Here is a 13,115-nt window from a genome sequence, read left to right as displayed (position 1 = left end):
CTTCCTGGGCCAGTGGCCTGATACCAGATGCTGGGATGGATGATTGCCCCAGTTCTCCCCATCCGATTTCCAGCCCCCTCCCCCGCCCCCACCAGGGTTCCAGACTGGCAGGTCCAGAACCAGATGTATGTGCCCAGGGGGGGTGACCCACCGGTCCGTCCACTCAGTAGCCCAGGCTCCCCGAGCCCTGCTCCTCCCCAAGCCTCTCTCTTTCAGTGGAGGGCCCCATCACCTACCTGATTCCTGGGCAGGGACTCCTCCCTTTCCCTCACCCCCACCCTTGGTCCTGTTGCTTGACCAAAGCCAATCTATATGATCCCACGACTTTAATCTCTCTCCCTTCTCCATTTGCCTTCATCCCAAGCTCAACCTTTCTGACCCAGACTATTACTATGTGCACATCACTCGTCTTTGCCCCGTCTTTGCCCCTCGGAGGCCCTCCACGGGGAGCCAGGGGGACTTCTTCAAACATGAGCCTGACTGCTGTCACTCCTCAGCTCAATCCCTTTCATGGCTCCCTACTGTAGTTTCCCCCTCCCCGAATGCCCCTCCAGCCTCTTCTGGCCCAGCACCCCACCTCATGTTCCACCCACCTCCTTGCTTATCACCCCCAACCACACTGTTCCGATTCTTCCTTCTAATCTTCTCCATTTCTCCTGCCTGGAATACCCCTCCCCTTTCTTGTCTCCACAAACTGCCCACCCAAGCCAGGAGACCCCTTCAGGTCACTTCTGAGCACCCTGCACTTACCATGCTCTGGGTCGGCACTGCCTGGCTGTGTCCCCTATTCTCGTGCCAACTCTGTAGGGCAGGACGGTGCCCAACCCTTCTGAGTGTCTCCAAGGGCCTGGGATACACGGAGTGCCCAGTATGCACTTATTGAACAAATGAACGCATGTAGGATCCCTAGGAGGCCTTAATTCTCCTCTGGGGCCCCTGGTGAGATGAAGTGACCCAAGGGCACCCCCACACAAACTGTTCTCCCATCCGCGGGCCTGGCAGGTCTGTGTTCTGAGTATCTCTGCCATGGGCTGATGGCTGGTGGGTGTGGGAACTTATTCTCCTCTGGGGCATCTAGCCCCATGAAAGAGGGACAGAGAGAGGTGGGTGCCTGGGAGCTGGGAGGGCTGGCAGCCAGTGGAGCAGAGGGGTGGGTGGTTAGGGGATCATGGGCCTGTCTTGGCTGGCACTAGCTCCATCTCTGGGGCACCAGGTCCTTTGAGGGTTTAGCTGCGGAGGGGGCATAAGACCTGTCTCCCCAGTCTCCCTCAGCCCTGCCCTGGAAGCCCAGGCTGAGAAACCAGGGGCGGAGAAGCCAGTGGAGAAATGGAGTTTGCACCACAGCCCTCAATATGTTTGCAATAAAGGGGAAATGGAAAAAATGTTAATTTAATTTTGACAGTGCCCTGGGGACAGTGCTCATGGCTCTGAGCTCTCCAACTGCCACCCTATCCAGCCCTGCTCAGGAAGACTCCAGGGAGCAAGGGAATGTGGGGTCGAAGGGTGAGATGGTCACAAGCGCTTGTCCCAGAATGTCCTCCTACTCCCTGTCACTGTGCGGGCTCCTCCCTCCATGAAGCAGCCTGCTTAGGGCTTCCAGAGCCATGTGCCTTTTAGCCAAAGGAAAGCTGCTCACCAGGGCCAAGGAAACCAGCTGCTCACCGCATGTGCCCCCCAGAGCAGGGCCCAGGGCTCTGAAAAAGACCCCCAGGCTGGGAGGTACCAGCTCCTTCTGCCTTGACCTAGCATTGCCCCAAATTCCTATGATCCCCACATCTGCCCCAATACCTGACTGCAGAGCTGTTGACTTCTCTGCCTGGGGGCCTCTACATGTCCCTCCAATTGTCACCTTTGGAGAGGTAGGGGTGGCACAGGGCTCAGGGACATGGCCTCAGCTCCTTCAGAGGCTCTCAGGTGGTGGCAGCTGTCACCCCAGCTGCTCTCATTCGGATGTCACCTGCTGCATTGACTTAGGGTCTCCTGAAAGCAGACCTTAAGACAATGAGACAATGACTTGGGTGCAGGTCTTTTATTTGGAAAGAAATCCCAGGAAACACAGGTAGGGTTGTACGGAGAGGGAGACAGGGTCAAAAAGTGTGCTAATGAGCAGAGACACTGGGGCTCACTCCCCCTGGGGACTCTGACAGTGCTGCACGATAGAATCTTCTACCACAATGAGGATGTACTGAGTCTACATTGTACAATCCGGTAGCCCCTGGTGGCTTGTGGGCTACCAAGTATAGAAATGTGGCTAGTACAATGGAAGAAATGAATTTCTGCTTTTATTTAACTTTCTTTAACTGTAGGGCAGTCCCGGAGGCTGGGTCCTTACCCACTGACAGGGGCTATGCCTGCGGCAGTCAAGTCCCCCGCAGGGTGGCACCCAGCAAGTTCTCTGGTGCAGAGAGCCCCCAGGCTGAGAAGACAAAAGGCAGAGGCGAGAGCAAGAGCGGAGCCTCCAGGTGCAGGCAGGTTAACTTAGGTGGGCAGGGCGTCCAGGGCCTGCGCTCTCAGTGCTCTTGTCCTCAGTGCTCACTCCCCTGTGAATATCTCCAGGAGGACTCCCGGAGGAGTCACACGCTTCCATGCTCTGTTGGGCTCTTCCCCTCCACAGCATTGTCACTCTCCACTCAGTCACCATGACAGATCTCCATGCCACCTTTGCTGTCGCCCAGAGGGCCCACCTGCCCACTCAGGACCACATTGGCCACACCTGCTCACCTGGGCTGCTAGGGCCGCTGCGCCCACCGTCCTGGGCCACTGCTTGCTGCTGCCTTTGGCTGACAGTCCAGGATGTGAGGGTGATTGTTGCAGCCAGTGACTGCCCCCTTCGTCTGGGGGCTGGGGTGGAGGGCTGGTCAGCCGGGCAGTGGAGAGGACAGTTCATTTTCCTCTGGCACCTGCCCCCTCACAGGGTCCAGGACACAGCTTTCTGATCCTGCCATGGCCCATTTTTACCCCAGGATGACCCAGGTGCCGAGATCTTAAGGCACTCTCTGTTTCTGTCCCTGTCTCTCCCCGTTGGTTCTGTTTCTCTGGAGAACCCAGACTGATACACAGCACAAAGGCCAATTTATTAATTTAAGGCATCTTTGTGTTCCTAAATATTTATTAAGCACCTTGAACCGTGGTGGGCTCTGAAGAAGTGGCAGTGAGGCAGCCCCATGCTGGCGCGTCTCCTCCTTGTCTCTGGCATCAATGTCATCTCTCCAGAGGAGCCCTGTTGGACCTTTCCTGAAACTGATTGCCCCACCCCATTATTATTCTTTGTTTCAGCACCTTCAAATCATTATTTTTAAATTATTTTATTAATATCCTTTTGGGGGGTTGGGAGAAAGGGTCTGTTTTCTCTTTATTTAATAGAACCTAAGTGCCAGGAGGGCCTTAGCTCAGAGGAGACCACAAATGTTTGTTGCATGGCAGATGGATGAATGGATAGGAGATGCCGCTCCTTACTCTCAAGGCCCTCACATCCAGTGGGTGGCTGGGGGGTGGGAGATTGGGTTCAGGGCTCCCGACACCTGTAGGAGCCTTAATGGAAGATCTGAAGAGGTCTGCATCCTGGTAAGCTCAGCAAAGTCTTCCCATGTGGCCTGAATGCCAATCTGTACCCCAGCCAGTCGGCCAACACTCTATTTTTACTTTTTTAAAAGATTTTATTTATTCATGAGAGACACACAGAGAGAGGCAGAGACATAGGCAGAGGGAGAAGCAGGTTCCTTGTAGGGAGCCTAATGAGGGACTCGATCCCAGGGCCCCAGGATTAGGACTTGAGCCAAGGGCAGATGCTCAACCACTAAGCCACCCAGGTGTCCCAACACTCTATTTTTAAAAGAATCTGTTTTATTTTATTTTTAAAAGATTTTATTCATTTATTCATGAGAGACACAGAGAGAGAGGCAAAGACACAGGAGGAGGGAGGAGACTCCATGCAGGGAGTCCGATGTGGGACTCGATCCTGGACTCCAGGATCACGTGCTGACCCAAAGGCAGACGCTCAACTGCTGAGCCACCCAGGGGTCCCTTAAATGAATATATTTTAAAAACAATTTTATTGAGGTTTAATTTACATACAATAAACTGCAATCATTTTAAGTTCCATAAGTTCTGACAAATTCCAGAGACCCATGCGACCCCACGGCAATCAAAAGAGTTCCCTTCTGCCCCTTTACAAACCAGCCCCAGATAACTACTAACCCATTTTTTGTTAGCATATAGCATATGCTCCTTTCTCTGTGGCTCCTTTTGCTCAGCACGCTTTTGAGAGTCAACCACATTGTTGAGTGTATCCGTAATTCCTTCCTTTTCACGGCTGAGTAGTGTTCTGTATTCCATCAGGTGGACCATTTGTTCATTCATTCATGGGCTTTTGGATATCAGGAGAATTTCCAGTGTTCGGTGGTTATGGAGATAGGTGTTATGAACATATGCATAAAAGCCTCTGTGGAGACAAAGGTTTCCATTTGTCTTGAGTGTCACTCAGAAACGGGGTTATGGGGTTGCACAGGAAGTGCATGTTCAACTTTACAAGAAACTGCTCTCCAAAGCGAATGTGCTATTATACATTCTCAGCTGCGGTGTGTGAAAGCTCTAAATGCTCATTGACACTTGGTGTTGTCAAGTTTGTTTCAAAGTGTATTTTTGGGGGGCGCCTGGATGGTACAGTCCGTTAAAGGTGGGACTCTTGGTTTTGGCTCAGGTTGTGATCTCATGGTGGTGAGATTGAGCCCCACGTCGGGCTCCGTGCTCAGCTGGAGTTTGCTTGGGATTGCTCTCTCTTCTTCTCCCTCTGCCCCTCCCGCTCGTGCTCTCTCTCTCTTTATGAAATAAATAAGTCTTTTAAAAAATCTATTTTTCATTGTAGTGTAATTTATTAATTTACACCTTTGTAAATTAATACAATTACACATTGTAGTGTAATTAAATTAATTTACACCTTTATCTTAAGTGTAGCGTTCAACCAGTTTTGACAAATGCATATCAAAACACAGCACATTTCTATTACCTCGGAAGGTTTCCTGTGTCCTCACCCCTCAAAATAACCACTGATCTGATTTCTATCACCATAGGTTAGTTTTGCCTATTTTAAAATTGTATATAAGTGGAATTATATGATATGTATGTGCTCTTTGGGGGTCCAACCTCTTTGACTCAGCATAATATTTTTGAGATTTATCCAGGATGCAGTTTATTCTTTCTTCCAAGTTCTAACCCATGGGATGGATATGCCAAAGGTTCTTTATCCTTTTTCCTGTGGATGAGCATCTGGGTTGTTTACAGTTTGGGATTATTTATTTATTTATTTTAAAAGATTTATTTGTTTCATAGAGAGAGAGAGCACATGAGTAGGAGGGGCAGAGGGAGAGGGAGAAGGATTCTCAAGCAGATTCCATGCTGATCTCGGAGCCCTACTGAGGGCTAGATCTCAGGACCCTGAGATCATGATCTGAGCCAAAACCAAAAGTCAGATATCCAACTGACTGAGCCACCCAGGTGCCTACAGTTTGGGGTTATTATTAATAAAGCTGCTATGAGCATTTTTTTCAAGTCTTTTTGTGGATTTATGTTTTTCATTCTCTTGGGTAAATTATCTTTGTTAAACTAATAACTCTATGAAACTGTTAAACTAAACTAAAAAAAAAAAAAAGAAACTGTTAAACTATCTTCCACGTTAGAAGATAGTTGTTGTCCAATTTACCCTTCCACCAACAATATATGAGTGTTCTAATTGCTCCATACTCTGTAAAACTTGGCATTATCAATCTTTTTCATTGTAACCATTCAACGGCTATATAGTGGTATCTCACTGTGGTTTGATTTGCGTGTTCCCTCTAATTAATGATGTCAAGTACTTTTGGATGTATTTATTGTCTACTTATTTTTTCTTCAGTGAAGTGCAAAATCTTTTCAAGTATTTTGTGCATTTTGAATTGTCTTCTTATTGGTTTGTAGAAATTCTTTTTATTTTTTAAAGATTTTATTTATTTATTCATGAGAGACACACACACGCATAGAGAGAGAGAGAGAGAGAAAGAGAGAGACAGGCAGAGAGAGAAGCAGGCTCCCCGCAAGGAGCCCGATGTGGGACTCGATCCCAGGACTCTGGGATCATACCCTGAGCTGAAGGCAGATGCCCAACCGCTGAGTCACCCAGGCTTCCCAGAAATTCTTTATATATTTTGCATTTTGAGTTGCAGGTCAGCTATATGTTTTGTGAATATTTTCTCCCAGTCTGTGGCTATTCTATTCATGTTTTTTTGGTCAGTGTCTTTTAAAGAAGAGACATTTTTAATTTTGATGAAGTGTAATTTAAATTATTTTCTTTTAAAAATATTTTAAAACTTAAATTTGTTTTTTTTAGAAGTTAATGATTTTTTTTAATGATTTATTTTTTAAAAAAAGATTTTACTTATTTATTCATGAGAGGCACACAGAGAGAAGCAGAGACATAGGCAGAGGGAGAAGGAGGTTATCTGCAGGAAGCCCGATGTGGGACTTGATCCCAGGGACTCCAGGATCACTCCTTGGGCCGATGGCAGACACTCAACTGCTGAGCCACCCAGGCGTCCCTTTTAAAATATTTTTTAAAAATAAATATTTACTGACCATCAGGTCCAGGTTGGAAAAAATATTCTCCTGTTTTCTTTTAGAAACTTAGTAATTTCATCCTTTGCTTCCAGGTCTAGGATGCATCTCAAATTAATCTTTGGGTATGTATGTAGAAGGGATCAAGTTCATTTCTTTCCATATAGATACCTGGTTATTCCAACACTAGGTGAAAGTCTTTCCTTATTTTATTGAATTGCTTTGGCACTTTTGTTGAAAATCAAGTTAACTATAGATGTGTGGCTCTATTTTTGGACTTCTCCATATTTAGATCTTTTTCAATTTCTTTCAGCAATGTTTTGTGGTTTTTAGTATACAAGTATTACTCCTCCTTGGTTTAATTTGTTGCTAAGGGTTTTACTTTTGGATATTATTGTAAATGGAATCATTCTTTAAATGTCCTTTTTGCACTGTTTGTTGCTGGTGCATATAAAGACAACTGATTTTTGTGTATTGATTTTGTATCCTATAACTTTGTGGGATTTATTAACTTTTACAGGTGTGTGTGAGTATGGATTCTTTAGAATTTTCTACATATAGGACCATACTATGTGAGTAGAGATCCTTTTATTCCTTTCTTTCCTATTTGGATGTCTTTTATTAATTTTCCTGCCTAATTGCTGTGGCTTGAACTTCTAGTACTATGCTGAATAGAAGTGGCAAAAGTGGGCATCCCTCTCTTGTTCTCGACCTTCAGGAAAAAGCTTTAAGCCTCTCACCATTGAGTATGATGTTAGCTGTTGGTTTTACATATATATCCTTTATTTTGTTGAGGACACTCTCATCCATTCCTATTTTATGGAATGCTTTTTTGTTTGTTTGTTTTTTAAATCAGGAAGGGGTATTGGATTTTGCCAAATGCTCTTTCCACATCAATTGAACTAATCATGTTTTCTCCCTTCCTTCTACTGATGTGGTATTTTTTTTACATTGCTTGCTTTTCATACATCACACTTGGCAGTAGTGTATGATTCTCATAATATGCTGCTGAATTCACTTTGCTAGTATTTTGTTGAGGATTCTTGCATCTATATCCATAGGGGATGTCAGTCTGTAGTTTTCTTGTAGTGTCTTTCTCTGGTTTTGGTATCGGGGTAATGCTGGCCTCAGAGAGTTAGCAAGTGTTCCCTCCTCTTCTATTTTTCAGAAGAGTTTGAGAAGAATTGGCGTTAATTCTTTCTTAAATGTTTGGTTGAAGCCATCTGGTCCTGGGCTCTTCTTTGTTGGAAGGTTTTTTTTTTTTTTTTTTTTTAAAGATTATTTATTTATTTATTCATGATAGACATAGAGAGAGAGAGAGAGGCAGAGACACAGGCAGAGGGAGAAGCAGGCTCCATGCAGGGAGCCCAACGCGGGACTCGATCCCAGGACTCCAGGATCACACCCCGGGCCAAAGTCAGTGCTAAACTCAGGTGCTAAATTTCAGGTGTACAATGGGCCGAAGGCGGTGCTAAACTCCTGAACCACCTGGGCTGTCCCTCCTTTTCTTTCTATAAACTCAGTAGTGATGAAAGAGTTTCATTTCATTTCATTTCATTTCATTTTTATTTTATTTAATTTCATTTTTCATTTCTCTCTGTCTCTGCTTCTCTCTCTCTCTCTCTCTCTCTCTCTGCATGAGCAGGGAGGGACAGAGGGAGAAGGAGTGACGGAATTCCAAGCAGGCTTCACACTCAGCAGGGTCTCACGATCCTGAGATTATGACCTGAGCCAAAATCAAAAGTTGGATGTTTAACCAACTGAGCCACCCAGGTGCCCCTCATTTCTTATTTTAGTAACTCGAGTCTTCTCTACTCTTTTTCTTAGTCAATCTAGTGAAAGATCTGTCAGTTTTGTTATCTTTTCAAAGAACCAACTTTTGGTTTTGTTGATTTTATTGTTTTTTCTATTATCTATTTCATTTATCCCCACTTTACTCCCTATTATTGCATTCCTTTACTAATTTTAGGTTTTGTTATCTTTCTTTTTCTAGTTCCTTAAAGTATAAAGTTAAATTATTGATTTGCGATCTTCCTTTTTTTAAAATAAAATGTAGGTGTATCCTGCTATAAATTTCCTGCTGAGCACTGCTTTTGCTACATCCCCTATGTTTTGGTATGTTGTGTTTTCATTTCATTTGTCTCTAAGTATTTTCTAATTTGCCTTGATTTCTTTGAACCATTTAAAATTGTGTTGCTCAGTTTCCATATATTTGTGGATTTTCCAGTTTTCCTTCTGTTACTGATTTCCAGCCTCATTCCATTGCGGTCAGAGAAGATATGATTTCAATCTTTTAAGATTATTGAAACTTGTCTTGTGGCCCAATATATGGTTTATCTTGGAGAATGTTCCATGGGCCCTAGAGAAGCATGAGTATTCTGTTGTTGTTTACTGGTGTGCTCTATGTAAGTCTGCTAGTTCTAACTATTTAATGGAGTTGTTTGTATTCTCTTTTTCCTTTATTAGCCTTCTGTCTAGATGTTCTATCCATTATTGGAGGAGGGGTATCAAAGTCTTGAACTTTATTGTAGGATTGTCTATTTCTTCCTTCAATTCCGTCAATATTTATGTTTTTCCTTTTTCCTCCCTTTTAAAAGTTTTTAATTCCGGTTAGTTGACATACAGAGGAATATTAGTTTCAGGTGTACAATGTAGTAATTCAACACTTCCATACATTACCTGGTGCTCATCATATCAAGTGCCCTCTTTCATCCCCATCATGTATTTCAACCATCCTGCCACCCCTCTCCCCTCTGGTAATCATAAATTTGTTCTCTATAGTTAAGAGTCTGTTTCTTGAGGTTTTTTTCTCTTTCCCTCTCTCCCCCGGCCCGCCACTTGTTTGTTTTGCTTCTTAAATTCCACACATGAGGGAAATCATATGGTATTTGACTTTCTCTGACTGACTTATTTCACTTAGCATTATACTCTCTAGATCCATCCATGCTGTTGCCAATTCTGTCAATATTTGATTCATATATTTTGGAACTCTTTTGTGAATAAATGTTTATAATTGTTATATCTTCTTGATGAATTGATTGTTTTATTAACATATAATGTCCTTATTTGTCTATTGTAACAGTTTTTGATTTAAAGTTTATTTTGTTTCATATTAGTATAACCATCTCAGCTCTGTTTGTTATAGATTGCACAGGAAATCTTTTTGTTTTCTTTTACTTTCAATCTATTTGTGTCCTATGCCTAAAGTGAGTGTTTTGTAGACAATATGTAGTTGAATTATTATTATTTAAGAATTCAATTTTGCCAATCTCTACCTCTTGATTTGGGAGTTTATTCCATTTACATTTTATTAAAGATTTTATTTATTTATTCATGAGAGACACGGAGAGAGAGAGAGGCAGAGACACAGGCAGAGGGAGAAGCAGGCTCCATGCAGGGAGCCTGACGTGGGACTCGATCCCAGGTCTCCAGGGTCATGCCCTGGGCTGAAGGCTCGCTAAACTGCTGAGCCACTCTGGCTGCCCCTCCATTTACATTTAAAGTAATTACTGATAAGGAATGACTTCTGCCATTTTACCGTCTCCTGCATGACTTCATTTGTTCCTCATTTCCTCATTATTGTTTTCTTTTGTGTTTGATGGATTTTTTTTTTGTAGTGAACTATTTTGATTCCCTTCTCATTTCCTTTCGTGTATATCTTTTATATATTTTCTAGTGATTACCATGGAGGTTATAATTAATATCCTGAATTTATAATAATTTTATTTGAATTGATACCAACTTAGCTTCAATAGCACAAAAAAACTCTCCTCCTATACAGTTCTGTCTCTCCCATCTTTATATCATTATCAATTAAATCTCTATGCATTGTGTGCTCATTAACATAGATTTATAATTTTTAAAGTGTTTTGTCTTCCAAATCTTATGGGAAATCAAAAGAGGTGTCATAATCCAAAATTATAATAGTATTGGCTTTTATATTTATCTACATAGTTATCTCTACTGAAATTTTTTATTTCTTTATATGGCTTCAAGTTACTGTCTAATGTCCTTATATTTCAACTTGAAGGACTCCCTTTAACATTCCTCATAGAGCAGGTTTACAAGCAATGAACTTCTTCAGGTTTTGTTTATCTGAAAATGTCTTAATTTTACCTTAAATATTTGAAGGATAGTTTTACTGGATATAAAATTCTTATTTTAGGGCACCTGGATGGCTCAGTTGGTTAAGCATCTGCCTTCAACTCAGGTCATGACCTCAGGGTCCTGGGATCAAGCTGTCCTTCTGCCCCTTGCCCCAGCCCCACTCATGCTCTCTCATGCACTCTCAAATAAATAAAATCTTAAAAAAAATAAAATTCTTATTTTTTCTTTTGGCACTTTAATCATCTCTCTCCTTTTTGGCCTCCATGGTTTGTGATGAGAAATCAACTTTTTATTTTTATTTTATTTTTTTAGAAATCAACTTTTTAAAAACATTTTTTTTTAATAGACTCCACACCCAACATGGGACTGGATCTCATGACAGATCAAGAGTTGCATGTTCTACCAACTGAACCAACCAAGTGCCCTGAGAAATCAACTTTTAATGTTTTTTTGTAAATACTTTCTCTCTCTTGCTGCTTTCAAGATTCTTTCACAAGTTTTTTGTCTTTTGACAGTTATGATTTGTTTCGATGTGGATTTCTTTTAGTTTATCTTATTAGGAATTATTTGAGCCTTTTTTTTTAAGATTTCATTTATTTATTCATGAGAGACACAGAGAGAGAGAGAGAAGCATAGACACAGGCAGAGGGAGAAGCAGGCTTCATGCAGGGAGCCTGACATGGGACTCGATACCGGGTCTTCAAGGATCACACCCTGGGCTGAAAGCAGCACTAAACCGCTGAGCCACCTGGGCTGCCCGAGGCTTTTGATTTATAGATTCATGTATTTCATCAAATTTGGGGAGTTTTTGACCATTATTTCTCAACAATTTCTTTCTATCCCCTTTTCTCTCTTACTTTTCTGAAACTCCCATAATGGGTATATTGATCTGTTCCATGGTGTCCCAAAGGTTTCTTAGGCTCTGTTCATTTTTCTTCATTCTCTTTTCTTTCTGTTCCTCAGACTAGATCATTTCAATTGTTCTATCTTCAAATTTTTCATTTTTTTTCTTCTGTGTGTTCAAATCTGCTGTTGAATCCCCCTAGTGGATTTTTCACTTCAGTTATTATACTTTTCAGTTCCATAATTTCTTTCTGGTTCTTAAAAAAATAATTTCTGACTCCTTTTTGATGTTCTTATCTTGTTAATCTATTGGTCTCTTGATTTCCTTGAATCTTTGTTTTAATTTTTATTAGCTCTTAGAGTATATTTAAAACAGTTGATTTTATGGTCTTTATCTAGGAAGTCTATGTCTGAAATTCCTCAGGAGTGGGCTACACTTTCCTGATTCTTTGTATGTCTTATAATTTTTGTTGAAAACTAGACATTTTGAATATCATAATGTAGTACCTCTGGAAATCAAATTCTCTGTCTTCCCCAGGGTTTGTTTCTGTTTATTTTTAAAATTTCATTTACTTATTCATGAGAGACAGAGATAGAGAGAGAGAGAGGGGCAGAGACACAGACAGAAGGAGAAGCAGGCCCCATGGAGGGAGCCCGATGCAGGACTCAATCCCTGGTCTCCAGGACCATGCTCTGGGCTGAAGGTGGCACTAAACTGCTGAGCCCCCCGGGATGCCCACTTCTGTTTATTTTTAATGGCTTCGGTTGTCCATTCATTTAGAGGCTTTCCCAAATCATTTTTGCAAAGATTATATTCCTTATTGTGTGTAGTCTCTAAAATCTGTTTTGTTATTTCGGTGGTCAGCCAGTGATCATGCAGAGATTTCCTTTATCCCTGGAGCCAAAAAAAAAAAAGGTATTTTCTCAATTTTTGTAGGTGGGCTGTGAGCAAAGACACACTTTCTATGCTAAGCCACAACTCTGCCTTAGCCTTCACCTTCGGCTTGTGTGGTGCCCATAGAGTCACCAGGTGAAAACCTAGGGACATCTCAGGTCTTTTCTAAATGTGCATTCCATTCTAGGCATGCACACTGCACTCTTTTTTCACTACTATGTTCGGTGGCTCTTCTGAGTCCTTATTCCCCCAATAACCTTACTTCTTTGTCTTCCCTTTTTCAGGCTTTTGGGTTCCATCAGCCACTTGTCCCATCTGCTAACCTTTGCCCCAGGAGGGCATGGGGTGTATATGACTAAATCTTTCCACACTTGCTAATTCTGTCTGGAAAGCCACTCCAGCCTGGTAGGGTTTTCAGGGGGCATGACAAATAAAAGTCAACCTCTGAGGCATCCCTCAGGGAACCACCAAACAAGTCAAAACACACAATTACAGTATTTTAAGAACAAAGTCTGTGTTAGTCCCCTGACACCAGCAAGCCACACCAGGAATGCAGGCTGCTATCCTTATAGCTGCCACTATGCTGGGGAATGAGAAATGAGACTCAGGTGGGTGAAAATGCCACCATGCTCTCTTATTAAAATTCAGTTTTCCTTATTTCTCTCATTAAGTATCTTCCTGGTTG

This window comes from Canis lupus, chromosome 6, assembly GCF_003254725.2.
Source record: "Canis lupus dingo isolate Sandy chromosome 6, ASM325472v2, whole genome shotgun sequence".
NCBI classification, from domain to species: domain Eukaryota; kingdom Metazoa; phylum Chordata; class Mammalia; order Carnivora; family Canidae; genus Canis; species Canis lupus.
Note: the sequence above shows the minus strand (reverse complement) of the source record.